Raw genomic sequence first — 16,429 nt, 5'->3', positions numbered from 1 at the left:
AAGACTACAATTGTCCCCATAGGAAGGCAGTCCTGAAAGGCTTGCAACTTTAGGAAAATCACTCTCATCTCCAGGATGTTTACATGCAATTTGGTCTCTTTAGGGGACCATGTGCCTTTGACCATCCTTCCCTGAAAATGCCCCCACCATCCCAAGAGGGAGGATTCCGTGGTCACTGTGGCCGAAGAAGGGGGGAGGACAAATGACCTGCCAAGATGAAGACAGTCTGTAAGCATCCACCAATGCAGGTGGTGCCTGAAAACTGAAGTAAGTTTGACAAGGGTTGATATAGTGTGGCACTGAATGGACCATCGTACTGCCAGAGGCCACTGTAGAACGAGCATGAAGAACCTGGGTAATGGCACTAGAAGGATGGAGGCTGACATAGAACTCAAGGCTACGAGAACTAGGTGAGCTGGAGGAGATGACATGCCTAGTAGGCATTGAACCTGCTGCCTGAGAGAGGATATCCTCTGTAAAGGAAGAGATGCAGCTTATGTGACCATGTTCAACTGAGTCCCGATGAATTTGATGTCCTGTACTGGTACCATCTTGGATTTTGCCATGTTCACTGTGATTCTCAGATGGCGAAACAGATGCAACATCACCTGAATCACCCAGAATAGTTGATGCCTCGTGGGTGCATTAGGAGCCCATCCTCCAGGTAGGGAAACACCTGGAATCCCTGCGGGTGGAGATGCGCTGTGACTACTACCATGCATCGGGTGAACACCTGAGGGGCAGTGGTGAGACCAAAGGGCAGTGCTCTGAACTGATAATGATCAGCTCCTCCTGGAGCACCTGTCTATTTTGAAATGATAGTATGCGTTCTGGAGATCCACCGAGCACATCCAGTCATCCTTGAGCATAAGCGGCAGAAAGGACTGTGCCATAACCATGCAGAACTTCATCTTCTTGACAATAGATTCAGACTGCTTAGATCCAGTATGGGTCAAAGGTCACCAGAAGCTCAAGTTCCACATCCTCATTGTTCAGTTGGGACCCACTAGATGACTATTTGGTCTAGAAGTTTTTGTACTTCTAGAAGGGCACTCTCCCTCTGACTGGGTGGCATGTCAGGGAGATGCTTCCCAGTGTGGGAAGGAGGAAGGGAAAAGGGTATATAGTAATCTCTGGAAATAATGTTTAACACCCAGGCATCATCTGTTATATCTGTCCAGGCTTCTGGGTGTTAAGGATAGTCTCCCCCCCGACTGCCTCCAGAATAGGACAGTTGAGCAGTGGTGAAAATGGCCTGTCAGAAAAGGGTTCCCTGAAGCCCTGGTTCTGTGGACCCCCTCTCCCTCTGGGACAGCATCTATCATTGAATCCTCTTCCTCTGCCCCTAGAACTGTATTCATCTTGTGAATCAACGAAGGGCCTTTGGGATGTGTGGAACCACATCTTCTTCCCATTCCACTGGTTCCTGGAAAAGGTCCTTTAGGGGGAAGAAAACTTGATCCCTATGGCAGATAGAGTCTTGTCCTCCTGTTCACTGTGGGTAACAGTCTCCTTAACTGATGTTCAGAACAAAGAGGAACTGTCAAAAAGGGCGTTAATGAATGAGGGCTTGAAGGGGTCCCTAAACTCAAAGTCTCATCCAGGCAGTCTTCTAAGGGCTATGCCTGAACCAGCTTGCTCAAGAGGTTCCCTCCCCTGCATGGGATAGTAGCCTCATTGAGGAATTAGCAATAGAAACAGTGGTGTTCAGCTGTGTGGAAACCTTCTTGAAGTTTTCCTGCAACAGCGACTGCATCAGAGAGGTGGAAATTTCCTTCACCAAGTCCTCTGGAAGCATGGGAAGTGTGCCAGGTAATTCAATGCTCTCAGTGAAAAGGTGGCTGAGGCATATACTCGCTTCCCATGCCTGTCCAAAGTCTGAGACTCTCTGTTTGGGGGATGGACAGCAGAACTTTGTTCAGTGAGCTCTTTCTTGGCTGCCGGCACCACAGTGGCATCAACTGGGACACCTTTCCTCCAGAAGGGATGATCCTTGGGGGGACTAAGGTACTTACCTGCGTGCTTCAGGATTATTTCCATGTTGTCAGCCTCCTTTCAAGCCCGGCGGAGATGGGGTGAATAAGTTGGTCTACTGGTGGGGTCACCCAGGATGTACATGGTCCTGCCCCAAATGCCTCCAGGAACACTGACTCCTCCGAGTAAGGGGGGGTGGGATGACTATCCACCTTTGTGTTTCAGGATTTCAAAGATATCTCCAAAGGAGAGATTATCGGGTGGAGATCTGGGTGACCTGTCCCCTTTGTCTTAGTTGGTGCACTCTGTCAAAGATTCCAAGGGGAAATTGATGTGCTTCCTCTTGCATCGGCACTTCTGGGGAACCTCCTCTGCGGGGTACTTGGAGGGAGGACTAGGAAAAAGTACAGTTTTGTACCTGCCATAAATGTAGATGTCCGATAGATATGCAACTGCAGTCATAACATATGGGTTGTCCTGCCTCAGGCAGCCCTCGGTCGGCCGAATTCCAAAGTCTGGGTCCGGCGTCGGCTGGTGTCGCCTCCTCTCCGACGTCACAACGGCTGGAGTATAAAGGCATCGGCCGACGCCATCTTCTTCAGTGTTTCTTGCCCCAGATGCCAGGTGCCCTCCTAGGAAGGCTAAATTTGGTAAATGGATAAAAAATAATCCCAAACATGCACAACAGTAATAAACAGATACACCATAGGAAATACCCCCAGCTAATGGGAAAAGGGGTAGGGACCCAAAAAGAAGGATACAGAGGGGTAGGGACCCAAAATGAAGGATACAGAGGGGTAGGAGGGTGGGAAAATCCGACTGCAGTTGCATATCTATCGGACATCTACATTGATGGTAGGTACAAAACTGTACTATGTCCTTCAAGAGTGCAACTGCAGTCATAACATATGGGTTGAATATCATAGCCAAGCTGGGGGTGGATGGAACTATGATAAGGATGGTGTAGCTAAAATCCCCTGCAGGACTGCCGAAGCAAAGCCTGCTCGGGATATGGAGTATAAAGGCAGGTTGTAGTGCTTGGTAAATGTATGCACGGAGCTCCATGTAGCAGCCTCTAAAATGTCCTTTGTTGCCACTCCTCTTAGGAAAGCTGTGGAAGTGGCTATAGCTCTGGTGGAATGTGGCCTAATATTGGCTGGCACACCCTTTCCATGGAAAGAATAGCAGAATCTGATGCAATGTCCAATCCATTTTGAAATTGTTTGTTTGGAGATTGCTTTTCCTTGCACTCCAGCAGCATAGGCTACAAACAGTTGGTCAGACTTTCTGGTGGCCTTAGTTCTGTCCAAGTAGTAGCGTAGTTGTCTGTGTATGTCCAAAGTATGCAGTAGTTTTTCCCCCTTATTTTGAGGATTGGGGAAGAATGTAGGCAGGTGAATAGCTTGATTTAGAGACACCCTGGAAATAACTTTTGGCATGAACGTAGGACTGGTTCTTAGAGAAACTCTGTCTTGATGAAAAATGAGGAAGGGAGGCACTGCCATGAGTGCCTGTATCTCCGAAATTCTTCTTGCAGATGTGACTGCCAATAAAAAGGCTGTCTTCCATGAAAGAAATTGCATTTCTGAAGTTGCTGCTGGCTCAAATGGAGGAAGAGTTAATTTTTCCAACACATAATTGAGGTCCCATGCAGGTACTGGTTGTTTTCTGGGAGGTTTGATATTCTTTACTCCTCTTAGAAACTGTCTTAGCAGAGGATGAGAAAACACTGGAGAGTCACAGTTGTATTTTGCTGAGATTGCTGAGGCATGAATCTTTATTGAAGAGTATGAGAGTCCAGTATGGAATAGTTCCGCCAAGTATTCTAAAATCTGAGGTATACGCGGTAATGCTGTGTCCTGACCCCTGTTGGCATTCCAGATGCTGAATCTCTTCCACTTGGCTGAATAGGTTTTTCTAGTGGAAGGTCTGCGTGCTTCCAGCAAGATTTCTTGAACTGATTTTGAAAGAGAATTAGGTGGAGAAGTCATGTTAGTCTCCAGGCTGTCAGATGTAATGTTTTTAGGTCTTGATGTACAGTCCTGTAATTGTGTTGTGTTAGGAGCAGGGGCCATAGGGTCAGAGGCCATAGTTTGGTCCGAGTTATGGTCAATAGCAATGGATACCAGTGTTGCCTTGGCCAGTCTGGAGCTATCAAGATGCCTGTTGGTTGTTCTGCTTTGATCTTCAGTATCAATCTGTTGGGATGGCAGTAGTTTTGACTTCTGAATGTTGACTGTGTATCCCAAGGCCTGCAGTAGATGCATGACATAGTCCAAATTTTCTTTTAAGGTTTGTTTGTTGTCTGCTTGTATGAGGCAGTCGTCCACGTAGGGGTATATTTGAATCCCCTGCAGTCAGCAGTGTGCCACTTCTGATGCCAGGCATTTCGTGAACACTCTGGGTGCAGTAGATAAGCCAAACGGCAATGCTGAGAATTGATAATGCTCTGTCCCTGCAAGAAATCTGAGGTATCTTCTGCAGCTTTGTCTGATTGGGACATGCAGGTATGCCTCCTTGAGGTCCAGAGTGACCAGCCAAGACCCCTTGCCCAACATGGGAAGGAGTTGCTGCAGCGTCAGCATTTTGAACTTTGGCACTATGAGAAAAGTGTTTAGAGATGACAAGTCCAGTATGGGTCTCCATTTGTTTTCTTTTCTTGGAACAAGGAACAGCCTTGAATAAAATCCCTGGCCTTGCTCCTGAAGAGGAATCCTTTCTATTGCTTTTATACTTAACAGCTTGGAAACTTGAGAGAGTGCCTCTGCCCTTTGATGATGTGACAGATTTGGCATGCCTTGTCTTATTGGTAATGTGTGGAAGTGGAATCTGTAACCTTTTTGTCTATCAAATCCAGAATCCAGTTGTCCTTGGTTAACATATGCCAGTTTTGTGAGAATAAGGATAATTTTCCGCCCAAAGGTGCTTCTCTTTGAGCCTTTGTAGGCGGAACGAAAGTCAAGTCATTGTGATTGTCCTTGTGGTGCAGCTGAACTGTCTGCGCCACTTCTTTGATTTGGAGGTTGCCATTGGCGGCCCCTGTAAGATCCTCGGTATTGCCCTCTACCTCGGGCACGTCTGCTTTTTCCCCTTTGAAACTTATCAGAGCTGGGGAAGGACCAATTCTTTGAGGGCCAGTTTCTGCTGAACCTGGGTGGCTGAACCTGAAGGAAATCCTTGACTGTCTGTACTGATTTTGCTTTTTCCTCTATGGATTTCAATACATCTTGTGCATTTGCACCAAAAAGCTTCTGTTTTTCCAAAGGTGCATCCAGTAACTTTACTTTAACATGGTCAGGCAAAGACTGATCCTTTAACCAAGCATGTCTACGTATCACAGCCCCAGTCATAGCTGCCCTACATGAAGCTTCCAGTGCATCATAACCACACTGAAGAAAATGGTTATTAACCTGCTGAGTGTTATGTATATGATCCTGCAATGCTTTTTTATCAATAGGCTCAGGAGAGGCTAACTTTTTCTGTAAATAATCCAAGAGAAAATCTTGGTACTGAAACATGTGAAAAAGGCATGGCTAGGGTAGTAGAGGTATATACTTTTTTACCCCATCTCTCCAGGGACCTTGCTTCTCTGTCTGCTGGCAATGGGTTTTGGCAGAGGAGGTAGCCACTCCCTTGAGGCCCTGTGAAATAGTTTCTAGATCCACAGAGTGGGCCTTAAAAAGGTGCTTGTGAGTGTCAGGGACCCTATAATATCTGTCCGGCTTGACAGGAGTGGGAGGAAGAGAGTCAGGGTTAGCACTGGAGTCAGAGAAAACATCACCCAAAACATCCATAACAGGTGGAATAGCCAAAGGTCTGTGCTGGGGAAGCTTGAGGAAGGTACGAAGCCTTTTCCTGGAGTCAGAGAATTCCTGACCCTGCCATTGAAAATGTTCCCTCATGGAATGCAGGACTTCACCAAAAGAGAAATCCTCTGGAGGGGAGGCAGAGGGAATTGACTCCTCAGCATCAGAGTCCTCGTAGGCCTGGAAGGATTCTTCTTGGGTATCAGAATGCTCAGAATCCGCAGAGGCTTCATCCGAAGAGAGGTCGTCTGCCTGCTCAGTTCTAGGCCTTTTCTCTGCAGGTAGTTGAGAACCCCTGTCCGGATGAGGCTGAGACCCCCTGATAAGGGAAATAAGATCAGCAGCCAAAGACATGATCTGCTTATCAGAAGAAGGGGCCCGGGCAGTAGGTTTAGGATGGGCCTTGGCCTGACTGGCGGCCTTAGCACGTGCAAAGGCCTTGATGGACATGGATACAGGAGGCCTAGCAGCCCCACGTGCAGGCGTAACCTTGTCCACAGAAATGGTGTCGGGTAGATCCAGAACTTCGGTTTCCGGAGGAAAATCCACAACCGGCACCGGAGAGATCTCTGAGACCGAATGTCATGTTAACGCTGTGTCGTCGGCCTGGAGCGGTTGATTTACCACTTCCGAAGGGACCGGAGCACTAGCCGAGGGTTTGGGAGAAGCATCGGTAGTGGACGCGGGCCGAGGATGTCGGTCCCGGTCCTTGCGTTTTTTAGCAGATTGGGTTGTCGGTTGATCCGACGGCATGATATATGCAAAAGATTCACCGAAAAAGTCCTCGGCGAATTCTGCCCGGCGCCTGAGAGTGCGCTTATTAAAGCAAGCACAGGCAGCACAGGCCGAGACGTCGTGGTCTGGGCCCAGGCAAGGAAGGCAGAGAGAATGGAAGTCCTTATGAGGTATTTGTTTACCACAAGGCAAACAATTATTAACTTTCTCAATTTGTTCTGACATCGGCTGAGGCAAGAATAAATGTTCCCCAACGGGGTACTTAGCTTTTAGATGACTTCGGTACTGAAAACACAGGAGCTGACCGACCGGCACTTGCGAACTGCTTCTGCTTCGGGCACCGCGCGGCAAGAAAGACTGGAGAAGATGGTGTCGGCCGATGCCTTTATACTCCAGCCATTGTGACGTCGGAGAGGAGGTGACACCAGCCGACGCCGGACCCAGACTTTGGAATTCGGCCGACCGAGGGCTGCCTGAGGCAGGACAACCCATATGTTATGACTGCAGTTGCATTCTTGAAGGACATCAAGGAAATCCCTTGCTGAGGGGTAGACTGGAGACTCTCCAGGAGAGGTTGACCATGGATCAGACAGATGTGAGCAAAGCTTCGATCCACAGAGGATTGGGTAGGGCCTTGTGGAAGAAGGAGCATGTCTCAAGGTATTGAGAATGCCCTCTCTGCCACCTGGAATGTCGAGGATGCTGGGAGAACCTGTCCCCCCACCTCACAGGCTAATATCCCTAAGGAAGAAATTGATGAGGCTACTCCGGATCCAACATCACTAGAGGGCACCAGACCCAAGCTGTTGAAGGCTCAGGCCCTCAGCAGAAGGGACGGCTCACAAAAGGTTGGAGCAGACACCAACCCTGAGGACCTGGCATCAACCCCTCCGATTCAGGATCCACTCTACTCTGACAGAATCAGAACTGAGCCAGTCTGGGACACTGCCAGAAGCTGGGAAAGGACTATCCCACAATCCGACACTGACTCACTCGGGATTACCAGGCCCTGTGACTATGAAGCCGAGTGGATCGGAGGAGTAGGTTAAGGTATTGGGGTTGGAGCTCTCATGTATCCAGCAAGGGACAGAAAAGGCAAAATCCTCACCTGGATCTGGGCTTTAAGGAAACTCCTCATCATCCAATCCATATCAGAGAGGGACAGCCAAGAGGACAGAGAAGAATAAGTCAACTGCACCAGTGACATGCTTGGCCGGACAGTCTGAGCAGAAGAGGGGGACTTTCTCAGGTGCAGAGCATGACTCCGAGATCTACAATCCGGGTGTGTGTGATTCAGGATCTGCTCTGGAGAAGAGAAGCTATGAATCCCTATAACCTCCGATGGCTCCGAATGGCTGCTTGGACCCAAGGTAAAGGGGGATCCGGCAGGGTGGGAGGTTTGGTCAGTGCCAACCTTTCCGGATCAAAGGGACTTCTTGGATTTGGTGAGAAGTGAGGGCAGGATCGATCTGATGGGACAGATCCGAAAGCTTCCCTCACTTTTCAGAAGCAGAAGTCACCAGGGAAGCAGAGGGGGGGGGGGGGCTGCTTTTTTTGAGAAGGAGTCTGGACTCCAGAAGAGAGAAAAGCCCTCTTAAGATGAGCTTATTCCTAATATCAGTGAAGGCCGAGCAAATGTCACACATCATCTTCAAGTGCCCAGGAGCCGAGTAATAAATGCACCTCTTCTAGGTATCATATTGGGAAAATTTATAACCACAAGAGGCACATCTCTTAAAACCAGAGTGATTCTCTGGTTTGTCTGACATGCGGAAAGCACTCACACAGGAATGCACACTCAGACACACCGACCACACACTAAAAACTATAACTTAAAGATAGTGGGAAAGCTTTTTTTTTTTAATATAAGGAGAAAATGAAAGGGTGGGAAAAGACCTAATGCCAGTGAAAAACTACAGCAACCTAATGGGAGGGAAGGTATAATTTAAATTTAAACTATTTAGACAAGGAAAGAAGAATCCTACACACAGAAAGAGATAATTCAAAAAATTTTACCTAACTCAAGAGAGGTTCATAATTGCGTCTGTCCATAATGGAGGCAAATGAAGTCTGAGGGTTTGAAGAGGAGTGAGGCATTATTGGAGAGGGAGGAATTTGATGTTCATATCGTATGTCTGAAAGAAATGGCCAAGTTGGATCAGAGGACAGATCAATGACTCATTCGTGATGCATAATGAAATGGACAGCATCCAATTTTGACAATTTACTTCGAAAAAAATATACATACAGAAAAATATAGACATATATGTAAATAAACACAGTGCAATGAAAAGGTATTTGCTCCCGTTCCTGATTTCTTACTTTTTTTCTGCATGTTTGTCACACTTAAATGTTTCATAGGTTCATAGGTTTATACTAGGCTATCTGCCCTAAGGCATTTATAAGCCTAGCCCAAATTTTTGTGGCTTACGCCACCCCTTATATGAAAAAATACTGTGCCCATTAGTTTGTTGTGCCTCTGTCCAACAGTGACACAGAGATGATTCCCGGGGTAAACCTACGATCTCCCATCCACAGGTCTAGATTTCTCTTGAACAGAGTCAGCGAGGTGCTCTGCCTCACATGGACCGGGATTTTATTCCACAGCACAGGGAGTCTCTGAGTGATAAATCTATCCCTCCAGCACGTCCTATTTATATCCGTGCTAAGGTTTAAGTCGCTTGCTCTAGTGGTTTTGGTGGATTTGGATTTTTTGAGGTGGAGCATATCCATTAATTCCGGGTTGGACATGGCCTTGTATGTCAGGCACATGTCACCTCTGAGCAGACGGTATGCGATTGAATAGAGCTGGAGTTTCTTCAATCTGGCAGCATATGACAGATTTTGGAGTCCCTTTATCCTTTTGGTGAGGAACTTTTGGGGTCTCTCCAATTGCTGCAGATGTCGGGTGAGATACATCCCGAATGGGGCATTGTACTCGATCATTGGTCTGATAAGGGAAGAGTACAGGGGAACAATGACCTCACTAGATCTGGATGTGAATCCCTTCATGATCACGTGGGCAATGTAGAAGGTCTTTCTAACCACTTTAGCAACGTGAGTGTCAAAAGAAAGGCCACTGTCAACCTGGGTCCCCAGGTCCCTGATAACCTCTTCTGTGCTTAGTGGATTGCCACCTATATGGTAGCTTGGGGTTACCTTGTTTTTCCCGAAGGGTATGACTATACATTTTTTGGCGTTTAACTTCAGGCCATGGCTCTGGCACCAGCTATCTGTTTCCGTGAGTCCCTTCTGAAGGATATCCGTGTCCGATGCACTTTCCACTATGGCGCCCAGTTTGCAGTCGTCTGCAAACTTTGTCAGTCAAAGTCCTCCCATGTTGGCCTGTACTTCTGAGAAGTAGATGCCAAACAATAGGGGCCAAGGACCGAGCCCTGTGGGACACCACTTGTGACCGGCTTGGAGTCTGACACAGCGCCAGCAACTCTAACCCTGTGGGTTCTGTCCTTAAGCCAGTTTGCAACCCATCTTGTGACATATGGGTTTACATTTAAGCTGGTAAGTTTTTCTACAATACCCGAGTGGGGTATTGTGTCGAAAGCCTTTGCAAGGTCAAGGTAGGCTGTATGGACTGCCTTTCCTCATCAATGGCCTTGGTGACTGTTTCAAGAAGTCGACCAAGTTCAAAGGCATGATCTTCCCTTGACAAAGCCAAACTGGGTCGGGTCCAATGTCTGCAAGTCCCCTATATCTTTGTTTATGAGCTCCATTATGATCCTCTCCATAGCTTTGCAGACTAGACTTGTTAAGCTTATGGGCGGTAATTACCAGGGTCCGTGAGAGGCGCCTTTGTGGAGTGGGACCACAGTTGCCGTATGCCACTCCTTGGGCACGTATCCTGTGGTAAGGCTGAGATTAAACAGCTGCCTTATGCGCGGGTTTAATTCCTCATTTAGCTCGTGTAGCACACAGCCGGGGACACCATCCGGTCCCATTGATGCTGTGTTTTTAGCTTTAGAGAGAGCAGCTTTCACCTGCGCATTTGAGATGTCCGGGAGGCTACACTCTGCTGGGATAGTTATCTCTCCTTTAGGGGGGGGGGGTGAAGTTTGCACTGAACCTGTCTGCCAGTATGTTGGCAATGTCTGTGGGTTCAGTGATTTTTGTATCATTTTGGACTAATTCTGAGCATATCTGGGAGTTTCCACCCAGGTTCCTAACATAGCTGAAAAAGGCCTTATGATTGTCCTTTGAATCCATGGCAATTTTTCTCTCAAAATTGGCCTTAGTTGATTTCATGAGTGCTCGTATTTTTTTACTAATAATGATCAGGGATGACTTCCCTTTTATGGATTTTGTTCTATCATGTAATAGCTTTCTCCTCTTATTGTAAAGTTTGTTAATGGCTGGGGTCCACCAGACTGGACGTTTGCCCTTTGTGGAAAGAGTCTTGGTTTTATTTGGGATTGCCTGATCCATGCAGTCCTGGAGGTGTTCATAGAAGGCATTTGTAAGGGCTTCCGCAGCTTGGGTTGTGGTTTCCTCTGGCTCAGGGGCCTTGAAGGATACCACACCAGTCTTGAGTAGTGTGAAGTTTGCTTTAGAGAAGTTCTTCACTATGGTCTTTTTTGTTTGGGGTGGGGGCGGGATGTGGATTTCCAGTGAGATTAGTTTATGATCCGATCTCAACAATGAGGGATATACTTCCGGTGTGGAGCATTTTGTCCCCATGTTTGTGACAATGAGATCTAGTATATTTTCTCCTCTCGTGGGAACAGTGACTAGCTGTTCCATGGCATTTGAATTTATGAACTCCAGGAACCGTTGGGCTAGAAAGTTAGGGCTTGAGTAATGTTCCCAGTCTATATTCGGGTAGTTGAAGTCACCCAATATGATGGTGTTTGGAGATACATTTATACCCTCCAGTGTCTTCAGGAAGGCTGTGTGGGGTTCCTGAGTTTGAGAGGGTGGCCTGTAGCATGCTACAATTTGTAGAGCAGTTTTGCCTATGGTTAGTTGCACCTGGATGGTTTCCGAGCTTATGCGTTGCCACCAACCTGGAGGTGTGGGTATCCTTTATGAATATGGATACACCCCCTCCTTTTGTGGTGTGGTTCGGGTTTTGGGGCCGGAACGCATGATATGAGGTAAAACCTAATAGTGCCGGGGTGCTCTCAGGAGCCTTGAACCAGGTTTCAGTTACAGCACAGACATCGATGTTCTCCATACTGAGAAGGGCCTCGAGTGCGTGCATTTTGAGATTTAGACTTCTGGCATTGAGCAGCATTACCCTCAGTTTCTTCCCATTTTTGTTTTCTAGGGTGGTAGGTTTAGAATTTGAGCCTTGCCTAAAAAAGGCACTATGGGGGTGGCAAGAGCCTTAGCCAATATCCGGAATCCCAGGGGTGATAGGTGCAAGCCATCCCTTGCGAAGCAACGTGGCTTGTCAAGCATGTCATCCCAGGCAGACAGACACTGGATCCCCTTTGAATGACACCAGACATTAAGCCAATTGTTAAAGCTGATCATCTTGTCTCTATATTGTGGCATCATTTCAGATCATCAAACAACATTAAGCCAATTGTTAAAGCTGATCATCTTGTCTCTATATTGTGGCATCATTTCAGATCATCAAACAAATTTAAATATTAGACAAAGATAACCCAAGTAAACACAAAATGCAGTTTTTAACTGATGATTTTATTTATTAAGGAAAAAAAACTATCCAAACCTACATGGCCCTATGTGAAAAAGTAATTGCCCCCTAAACCTAATAACTGTTTGCGCCACCCTTGGCAGCAACAACTGCAATCAAGCATTTGTGATAACTGGCAATGAGTCTTTCACATCACTGTTGAGGAATTTTAGACCACTCTTCTTTGTAGAACTGTTTTAATTCAGCCATATTGGAGGGTTTCCGAGCATGAACTGCCTTTTTAAGGTCATGCCACAGCATCTCAATTGGATTCAAGTCCGGACTTTGACTAGGCCACTTCAAAACCTTCATTTTGTTTTTCTTAAGCCATTCAGAGGTGGACTTGCTGGTGTGTTTTGCATCACTGCCATGCTGCAGAACCCAAGTGCGCTTCAGCTTGAGGTCACGGACTGATGGCCGGACATTCTCCTTCACGATTTTTTGGTAGAGAGCAGAATTCATGGTTCCATTAATCACAGCAAGTTGTCCAGGTCCAGTAGCAGCAAAGCAGCCCCAGACCATCACACTACCACCACCATGTTTGACTGTTGGCACGATGTTCTTTTTCTGAAATACTGTATTACTCTTACGCCAGATGTAATGGGATGCACACCTCCCAAAAAGTTCAACTTTTGTTTCATCAGTCCCCAAGTCTTGGGGATCATCAAGATGTTTTCTGGCAAAAGTGAGACAAGCCTTTATGTTCTTTTTGGCCAGCAGTGGTTTTCGCAGTAGAACTCTGCCATGCATGCCATTTTTGCCCAGTCTCTTTCTTATGGTTGAGTCATGAACACTGAGCTTAACTAAGGCAAATGAGGCCTGGAGTTCTTTAGATGTTGTTCTGGGTTCTTTTGTGACCTCTTGGATGAGTCGTCGCTGCACTCTTGGGGTAATTTATGTACGTCGGCCACTCCTGGGAAGGTTCACCACTGTTTCATGTTTTCTCTATTTGTGGATAATGGCTCTCACCGTGGTTCGCTGGAGTCCCAAAGCTTTAGAAATGGCTTTGTAACCTTTTCCAGGCTGATAGATGTCAATTACTTTGTTTCTCATCTGTTCCGGAATTTCTTTAGATTGCGGCATGATGTCTTCCTTTTTGGGATCTTTTGGCCTACTTCACTTTGTCTGACAGGTTCTATTTAAGTGATCTCTTGATTCAACAGGTCTGGTAGTAATCAGGCCTGGGTATGGCTAGTGAATTTGAACTCAGCTTTCCCAAAAATGTGATTAACCACAGTTACTTCATGATTTAACAAGGGGGGCAATTACTTTTTCACATAGGGCCATGTAGGTTTGGATAGGTTTACTTTTTCACATAGGGCCATGTAGGTTTGGATAGGTTTTTTTTTCCTTAATAAAGAAAATCATCACTTAAAAACTGCATTTTGTGTTTACTTGGGTTATTGTCTAATATTTGTCTAATATTTAAATTTGTTTGATGATCTGAAACATTTAAGTGTGACAAACATGCAAAAAAATAAGAAATCAGGAAGGGGGCAAATACGTTTTCATTGCACTGTACATCATACACATTACATATTTCAAACCTGTCAGCACAGCTACAAACTAAAACTCATACAAAGTTGACTGTTAAGACCCTGCGGTGTCCAAAGCTGCATTGTGCATTAAAGGCTAAAGCATGTTCCACTCTAATTACACTTGTACAAAACTTGAAGACTCATAGGTGTATTAAAATGTCTAAACCTCAATGTGTAGAAGTGTTGTACAGTCAACTGTCATATCATAGACTTTTGATAGATATCTGAAAGGAAAATCAGGTACATGGCGACAAATATGAATGCTAAATAACTTCTGATTAGCTGATTCAGAAATTGCAAACTCATATTAACATTAACAAAAGTAACCAAATCATCAAATATTACACATTTGTAATTTTAAAACAATGGTTACAGAATATACACTACATTATTTATAGGAATCGTACCTGTAAGGAAGGATGCACAAACTGGTTTAAAGAGTCAGAAAGCACCCCTGTGCTCCCAGGCTACAACTCATTCCAGAACATTTGGCCCCAGAATGCGGCCGGTAGCTCAAAAGGTGGTGGTGCCTCCATATTCTTAAAGGATACGCACACCTCTAGACTGGTAGCCCAGCATAAAGCATCCAAGATACTTCAGGTACAACTAGTACTGGGTATGACAGCGATACATGTCATAGCCTGCTACAAAACCCCAAACATGTCCCTAGACTCACACTCCAACTTCCTAAGCACCCTGGAATCTATACAAGGTCCAACCAAAACTCTCATACTGGATGACTTCAACTAACCTTCCATCAACTGGGAAAAATATTCAAGTACCAATGTACAGGCCCAACGCTTTCTGGAATTTATCAATTCCAATGCCCTGGACCAGCTCATTCTGACCCCCACTAGACGAAGCAACATCCTCACCCTGGTTATCACCAACATGGGAAACCACTGCTCCACACCTAAAGTCAGTTCCTCGCTGGTTAAATCTGACTACAAACTGATCACCATGGAAATCTCTATCTCACCTACACTCCCCGCTAAGGTGACCACCCTGAAAAACTTCTCTAAAGCCGACTTTGAGCTCCTAAAAACAGAGGTGGCTAACTTCTCGGCACCCATGCTAATGGAAAATAACTGCATGACTGCTGAATCATACACCAATGCACTGTACAAGCATGTACACAAATGCATGGACCTTGCCGTACCAAATAGAACTAAGACGCTCTCTTCCAAAAAAAGAAGCCAATCTGGTGGTCCCCAGCCATCAAACTCTACAACAGAAGGAAGAAACTGTTGCAGAAAAAAATGAAGTCACAAGACTAGAAACCTCCCTTATCAGTCTCAACAAAAAGCTGAGATCCCTTATCAAATCCTCTAAAGCCAGCTATGAAGGCAAAATTGCAGCTGATCCAAAAAACAACCGCAAAGCCTTCTATACCTATATCAAAATCCTCAAAGGCAATACCGAAATTTGCTCAATGGTACCTCCTACACTGAGCAAAGAGATATAGCCAACATACTGGCCGACAGATTCAGTGCCAACTTTACCCCCCCCCCCAAGGGTCCTATCACAATACAAGATGAATGCCTGGTACCCACCACTTCTGTGGCACGGGTAAAAGCTGAATTGTCCATAGCCAAGAATACAGCATTCATGGGACCTGATAATATCCCTGGCTACATCCTACATGAGCTACAAAATGAGTTGGCACCACATCTGTGTCCCTGTTCAATCACAGCCTTACCTCAGGCTATGTCCCTAACGAATGGCGCACTGCTACAATCATTCCACTCTATAAAGCGAGAGCAACTACAGACCCTGGGAACTATCGCCCTATTAGCCTGACAAGCCTGGTATATAATCATACCAATGCATAAGCATCCCCTATCTTGTAGGCGAGGACAGATATCATAGGTTAGTACTAGACTAACTGCCCTTGTGGGTCATTTTAAGCCTAGCCAATTACTTCATGCAAGAGTCAAGCCCTGCACCTTCTGTTTGTAAGGTAAACACCTTAACCATTACAACAACCATCATGTACGTCTGGACGAGGGAGTCATCACCATGATAACTTGTCACAATTAATATACTAAATTCTGAAAACAAGCTACCTTGGAGATTAATGAAACACTTAGCTTTGCTATATCTGAGGCAGTGAAGTTAGTATATTTTCTTGTGGGGAGGGAATGCAGCAGGGAGAGAAAATCCCTCTGTAAAAACTTTTTATGTACATAGGCACACTTTGTGCAAATTTGTCTGAGCATTTCAGCAATCTGTATTGTAGCAATCCCACTACACTTTATTGTTGTAAACTTCATTCTGTGTGATTTTGTATACATCAAAACATGTTTCTGAATGAACATTTAGCATGAGGTGACTAGGTAAGATGTATCCAACAAAATTAGCTAACCTATGTGGCGAAGTAAAAATATTAACTGTGCAACATCCCTCTATTCTAATAATAGCAAGTTCTCAACAGGTACTTTTGTGCGTGTGAAAGGAGCTAAAATATTACAATGCATACAGCACAGGGGTAGGGTATCTGCCTGTGATGCTGGCAACCCACAAATGAATTATCTGGGAAGTAGGCTTGAGTAGCCTACAACCAGATCACCCTCCCTGGGGGAAGGGCATAGGTTTTTACTGTGCAATTCTCATTTCTAGTGAAGACTGGAGAGTAGCATTAGTGCCATGCGCTGCATAAAAGTGTGGGTGGAAGGTAAAGCCTTATGAGCACATATGGTCATTAGTGCATGTATACATCA

General features: G+C 45.7%; 1 protein-coding gene across 1 annotated transcript in view; it reads right to left on the bottom strand.

Moving 5' to 3' along the window:
- Positions 1-16,429, bottom strand: part of XPR1 (xenotropic and polytropic retrovirus receptor 1) — a 2,667,923-nt gene that overhangs the window by 748,587 nt on the left and 1,902,907 nt on the right. The window lies entirely within an intron of this gene.

Source organism: Protopterus annectens, chromosome 10.part0 (genome assembly GCF_019279795.1).
Source record: "Protopterus annectens isolate FY-2018-M chromosome 10.part0, PAN1.0, whole genome shotgun sequence".
In the NCBI taxonomy this organism is placed as follows: domain Eukaryota; kingdom Metazoa; phylum Chordata; order Ceratodontiformes; family Protopteridae; genus Protopterus; species Protopterus annectens.
This window is presented reverse-complemented; position numbering and strand designations above follow the sequence as displayed.